Consider the following 5,636-nt stretch of genomic DNA (forward strand, 5'->3'; position numbering starts at 1 on the left):
CCAGGGGGCCTGGGGAGCCTCCTCCTGCGGGGATGGGGAACCAGGGGCCTGGGGAACATTTTCAACACTTTGGGGCATTTTTAAACACTTTGCTCTTTTTCCCCCTCTCCCAACCAGGGGGCCTTGGGAGCCTCCTCCTGCGGGGATGGGGAACCAGGGGCCTGGGGAACATTTTCAACACTTTGGGGCATTTTTAAACACTTTGCTCTTTTTCCCCCTCTCCCAACCAGGGGGCCTGGGGAGCCTCCTCCTGCGGGGATGGGGAACCAGGGGCCTGGGGAACATTTTCAACACTTTGGGGCATTTTTAAACACTTTGCTCTTTTTCCCCCTCTCCCAACCAGGGGGCCTTGGGAGCCTCCTCCTGCGGGGATGGGGAACCAGGGGCCTGGGGAACATTTTCAACACTTTGGGGCATTTTTAAACACTTTGCTCTTTTTCCCCCTCTCCCAACCAGGGGGCCTGGGGAGCCTCCTCCTGCGGGGATGGGGAACCAGGGGCCTGGGGAACATTTTCAACACTTTGGGGCATTTTTAAACACTTTGCTCTTTTTCCCCCTCTCCCAACCAGGGGGCCTGGGGAGCCTCCTCCTGCGGGGATGGGGAACCAGGGGCCTGGGGAACATTTTCAACACTTTGGGGCATTTTTAAACACTTTGCTCTTTTTCCCCCTCTCCCAACCAGGGGGCCTTGGGAGCCTCCTCCTGCGGGGATGGGGAACCAGGGGCCTGGGGAACATTTTCAACACTTTGGGGCATTTTTAAACACTTTGCTCTTTTTCCCCCTCTCCCAACCAGGGGGCCTGGGGAGCCTCCTCCTGCGGGGATGGGGAACCAGGGGCCTGGGGAACATTTTCAACACTTTGGGGCATTTTTAAACACTTTGCTCTTTTTCCCCCTCTCCCAACCAGGGGGCCTGGGGAGCCTCCTCCTGCGGGGATGGGGAACCAGGGGCCTGGGGAACATTTTCAACACTTTGGGGCATTTTTAAACACTTTGCTCTTTTTCCCCCTCTCCCAACCAGGGGCCTGGGGAGCCTCCTCCTGCGGGCATGGAGAACCAGGGGGCCTGGGGAGCCTCCTCCTGCGGGGATGGGGAACCAGGGGCCTGGGGGGCCTCCTCCTGCGGGGATGGAGAACCAGGGGGCCTGGGGAGCCTCCTCCTGCGGGGATGGGGAACCAGGGGGCCTGGGGAGCCTCCTCCTGCGGGGATGGGGAACCAGGGGGCCTGGGGAGCCTCCTCCTGCGGGGATGGAGAACCAGGGGGCCTGGGGAGCCTCCTCCTGCGGTCATGGAGAACCAGGGGGCCTGGGGAGCCTCCTCCTGCGGGCATGGAGAACCAGGGGCCTGGGGAGCCTCCTCCTGCGGGGATGGAGAACCAGGGGGCCTGGGGAGCCTCCTCCTGCGGGCATGGAGAACCAGGGGGCCTGGGGAGCCTCCTCCTGCGGGCATGGAGAACCAGGGGGCCTGGGGAGCCTCCTCCTGCGGGGATGGGGAACCAGGGGCCTGGGGAGCCTCCTCCTGCGGGGATGGAGAACCAAGGGGCCTGGGGAGCCTCCTCCTGCGGGCATGGAGAACATGGGGGCCTGGGGAGCCTCCTCCTGCGGGGATGGAGAACCAGGGGGCCTGGGGAGCCTCCTCCTGCGGGCATGGAGAACCAGGGGGCCTGGGGAGCCTCCTCCTGCGGGGATGGGGAACCAGGGGGCCTGGGGAGCCTCCTCCTGCGGGGATGGAGAACCAGGGGGCCTGGGGAGCCTCCTCCTGCGGGCATGGAGAACCAGGGGGCCTGGGGAGCCTCCTCCTGCGGGGATGGAGAACCAGGGCGCCTGGGGAGCCTCCTCCTGCGGGGATGGGGAACCAGGGGGCCTGGGGAGCCTCCTCCTGCGGGGATGGGGAACCAGGGGGCCTGGGGAGCCTCCTCCTGCGGGGATGGAGAACCAGGGGGCCTGGGGAGCCTCCTCCTGCGGTCATGGAGAACCAGGGGGCCTGGGGAGCCTCCTCCTGCGGGCATGGAGAACCAGGGGCCTGGGGAGCCTCCTCCTGCGGGGATGGAGAACCAGGGGGCCTGGGGAGCCTCCTCCTGCGGGCATGGAGAACCAGGGGGCCTGGGGAGCCTCCTCCTGCGGGCATGGAGAACCAGGGGGCCTGGGGAGCCTCCTCCTGCGGGGATGGGGAACCAGGGGCCTGGGGAGCCTCCTCCTGCGGGGATGGAGAACCAAGGGGCCTGGGGAGCCTCCTCCTGCGGGCATGGAGAACATGGGGGCCTGGGGAGCCTCCTCCTGCGGGGATGGAGAACCAGGGGGCCTGGGGAGCCTCCTCCTGCGGGCATGGAGAACCAGGGGGCCTGGGGAGCCTCCTCCTGCGGGGATGGGGAACCAGGGGGCCTGGGGAGCCTCCTCCTGCGGGGATGGAGAACCAGGGGGCCTGGGGAGCCTCCTCCTGCGGGCATGGAGAACCAGGGGGCCTGGGGAGCCTCCTCCTGCGGGGATGGAGAACCAGGGCGCCTGGGGAGCCTCCTCCTGCGGGGATGGAGAACCAGGGGCCTGGGGAGCCTCCTCCTGCGGGGATGGGGAACCAAGGGGCCTGGGGAGCCTCCTCCTGCGGGCATGGAGAACATGGGGGCCTGGGGAGCCTCCTCCTGCGGGGATGGAGAACCAGGGGGCCTGGGGAGCCTCCTCCTGCGGGGATGGGGAACCAGGGGGCCTGGGGAGCCTCCTCCTGCGGGGATGGAGAACCAGGGGGCCTGGGGAGCCTCCTCCTGCGGGCATGGAGAACCAGGGGGCCTGGGGAGCCTCCTCCTGCGGGGATGGAGAACCAGGGCGCCTGGGGAGCCTCCTCCTGCGGGGATGGGGAACCAGGGGGCCTGGGGAGCCTCCTCCTGCGGGGATGGGGAACCAGGGGGCCTGGGGAGCCTCCTCCTGCGGGGATGGAGAACCAGGGGGCCTGGGGAGCCTCCTCCTGCGGTCATGGAGAACCAGGGGGCCTGGGGAGCCTCCTCCTGCGGGCATGGAGAACCAGGGGCCTGGGGAGCCTCCTCCTGCGGGGATGGAGAACCAGGGGGCCTGGGGAGCCTCCTCCTGCGGGCATGGAGAACCAGGGGGCCTGGGGAGCCTCCTCCTGCGGGCATGGAGAACCAGGGGGCCTGGGGAGCCTCCTCCTGCGGGGATGGGGAACCAGGGGCCTGGGGAGCCTCCTCCTGCGGGGATGGAGAACCAAGGGGCCTGGGGAGCCTCCTCCTGCGGGCATGGAGAACATGGGGGCCTGGGGAGCCTCCTCCTGCGGGGATGGAGAACCAGGGGGCCTGGGGAGCCTCCTCCTGCGGGCATGGAGAACCAGGGGGCCTGGGGAGCCTCCTCCTGCGGGGATGGGGAACCAGGGGGCCTGGGGAGCCTCCTCCTGCGGGGATGGAGAACCAGGGGGCCTGGGGAGCCTCCTCCTGCGGGCATGGAGAACCAGGGGGCCTGGGGAGCCTCCTCCTGCGGGGATGGAGAACCAGGGCGCCTGGGGAGCCTCCTCCTGCGGGGATGGAGAACCAGGGGCCTGGGGAGCCTCCTCCTGCGGGGATGGAGAACCAAGGGGCCTGGGGAGCCTCCTCCTGCGGGCATGGAGAACATGGGGGCCTGGGGAGCCTCCTCCTGCGGGGATGGAGAACCAGGGGGCCTGGGGAGCCTCCTCCTGCGGGGATGGGGAACCAGGGGGCCTGGGGAGCCTCCTCCTGCGGTGATGGGGAACCATGGGGCCTGGGGAGCCTCCTCCTGCGGGGATGGAGAACCAGGGGGCCTGGGGAGCCTCCTCCTGCGGGGATGGAGAACCAGGGCGCCTGGGGAGCCTACTCCTGCGGGGATGGAGAACCAAGGGGCCTGGGGAGCCTCCTCCTGCGGGCATGGAGAACATGGGGGCCTGGGGAGCCTCCTCCTGCGGGGATGGAGAACCAGGGGGCCTGGGGAGCCTCCTCCTGCGGGGATGGAGAACCAGGGGGCCTGGGGAGCCTCCTCCTGCGGGCATGGAGAACCAGGGGGCCTGGGGAGCCTCCTCCTGCGGGGATGGGGAACCAGGGGCCTGGGGAGCCTCCTCCTGCGGGCATGGAGAACCAGGGGGCCTGGGGAGCCTCCTCCTGCGGGGATGGGGAACCAGGGGGCCTGGGGAGCCTCCTCCTGCACCAGGGGGCCTGGGGAGCCTCCTCCTGCGGGGATGGGGAACCAGGGGGCCTGGGGAGCCTCCTCCTGCGGTGATGGGGAACCATGGGGCCTGGGGAGCCTCCTCCTGCGGGGATGGGGAACCAGGGGGCCTGGGGAGCCTCCTCCTGCGGGGATGGGGAACCAGGGGCCTGGGGAGCCTCCTCCTGCACCAGGGGGCCTGGGGAGCCTCCTCCTGCGGGGATGGGGAACCAGGGGGCCTGGGGAGCCTCCTCCTGCGGGGATGGGGAACCAGGGGCCTGGGGAACATTTTCAACACTTTGGGGCATTTCACAAGCGCTTCCCTCGCTTACGGCCACACCACCCTGAATGAGCCCGATCTCGTCTGATCTCGGAAGCCAAGCAGGGTCGGGCCCAGTTAGTACTTGGATGGGAGACCGCCTGGGAATACTGGGTGCTGTAAGCATTTTTTTTTGCCATTATTTGTGGGTAGAAAAGTGAGAAAAGTGACCTAAAATAGAACCGGGACTAGGCGGCAGTTCCCCCCACCAGGCGGCGGCATTTGGGGCATTATTTGTGGGTAAGAAAGTGAGAAAAGTGACCTAAAATAGAACCGGGACTAGGCGGCAGTTCCCCCCACCAGGCGGCGGCATTTGGGGCATTATTTGTGGGTCAGAAAGTGAGAAAAGTGACCTAAAATAGAACCGGGACTAGGCGGCAGTTCCCCCCACCAGGCGGCGGCATTTGGGGCATTATTTGTGGGTCAGAAAGTGAGAAAAGTGACCTAAAATAGAACCGGGACTAGGCGGCAGTTCCCCCCACCAGGCGGCGGCATTTGGGGCATTATTTGTGGGTCAGAAAGTGAGAAAAGTGACCTAAAATAGAACCGGGACTAGGCGGCAGTTCCCCCCACCAGGCGGCGGCATTTGGGGCATTATTTGTGGGTCAGAAAGTGAGAAAAGTGACCTAAAATAGAACCGGGACTAGGCGGCAGTTCCCCCCACCAGGCGGCGGCATTTGGGGCATTATTTGTGGGTCAGAAAGTGAGAAAAGTGACCTAAAATAGAACCGGGACTAGGCGGCAGTTCCCCCCACCAGGCGGCGGCATTTGGGGCATTATTTGTGGGTCAGAAAGTGAGAAAAGTGACCTAAAATAGAACCGGGACTAGGCGGCAGTTCCCCCCACCAGGCGGCGGCATTTGGGGCATTATTTGTGGGTCAGAAAGTGAGAAAAGTGACCTAAAATAGAACCGGGACTAGGCGGCAGTTCCCCCCACCAGGCGGCGGCATTTGGGGCATTATTTGTGGGTCAGAAAGTGAGAAAAGTGACCTAAAATAGAACCGGGACTAGGCGGCAGTTCCCCCCACCAGGCGGCGGCATTTGGGGCATTATTTGTGGGTCAGAAAGTGAGAAAAGTGACCTAAAATAGAACCGGGACTAGGCGGCAGTTCCCCCCACCAGGCGGCGGCATTTGGGGCATTATTTGTGGGTCAGAAAGTGAGA

At 65.8% G+C, this 5,636-nt stretch overlaps 1 non-coding gene across 1 annotated transcript; it reads left to right on the plus strand.

Moving 5' to 3' along the window:
* Positions 1-4,479: 4,479 nt before the first annotated feature.
* LOC148058526 (5S ribosomal RNA) lies at positions 4,480-4,598 on the plus strand. Its single transcript, XR_015709745.1, has one exon. It is a non-coding gene; the product is annotated as a 5S ribosomal RNA (ribosomal RNA).
* The last annotated feature ends 1,038 nt before the right edge of the window (positions 4,599-5,636 follow it).

Source organism: Callionymus lyra, unplaced genomic scaffold (assembly GCF_982586985.1).
Source record: "Callionymus lyra unplaced genomic scaffold, fCalLyr1.hap1.1 HAP1_SCAFFOLD_73, whole genome shotgun sequence".
NCBI classification, from domain to species: Eukaryota; Metazoa; Chordata; class Actinopteri; order Syngnathiformes; family Callionymidae; genus Callionymus; species Callionymus lyra.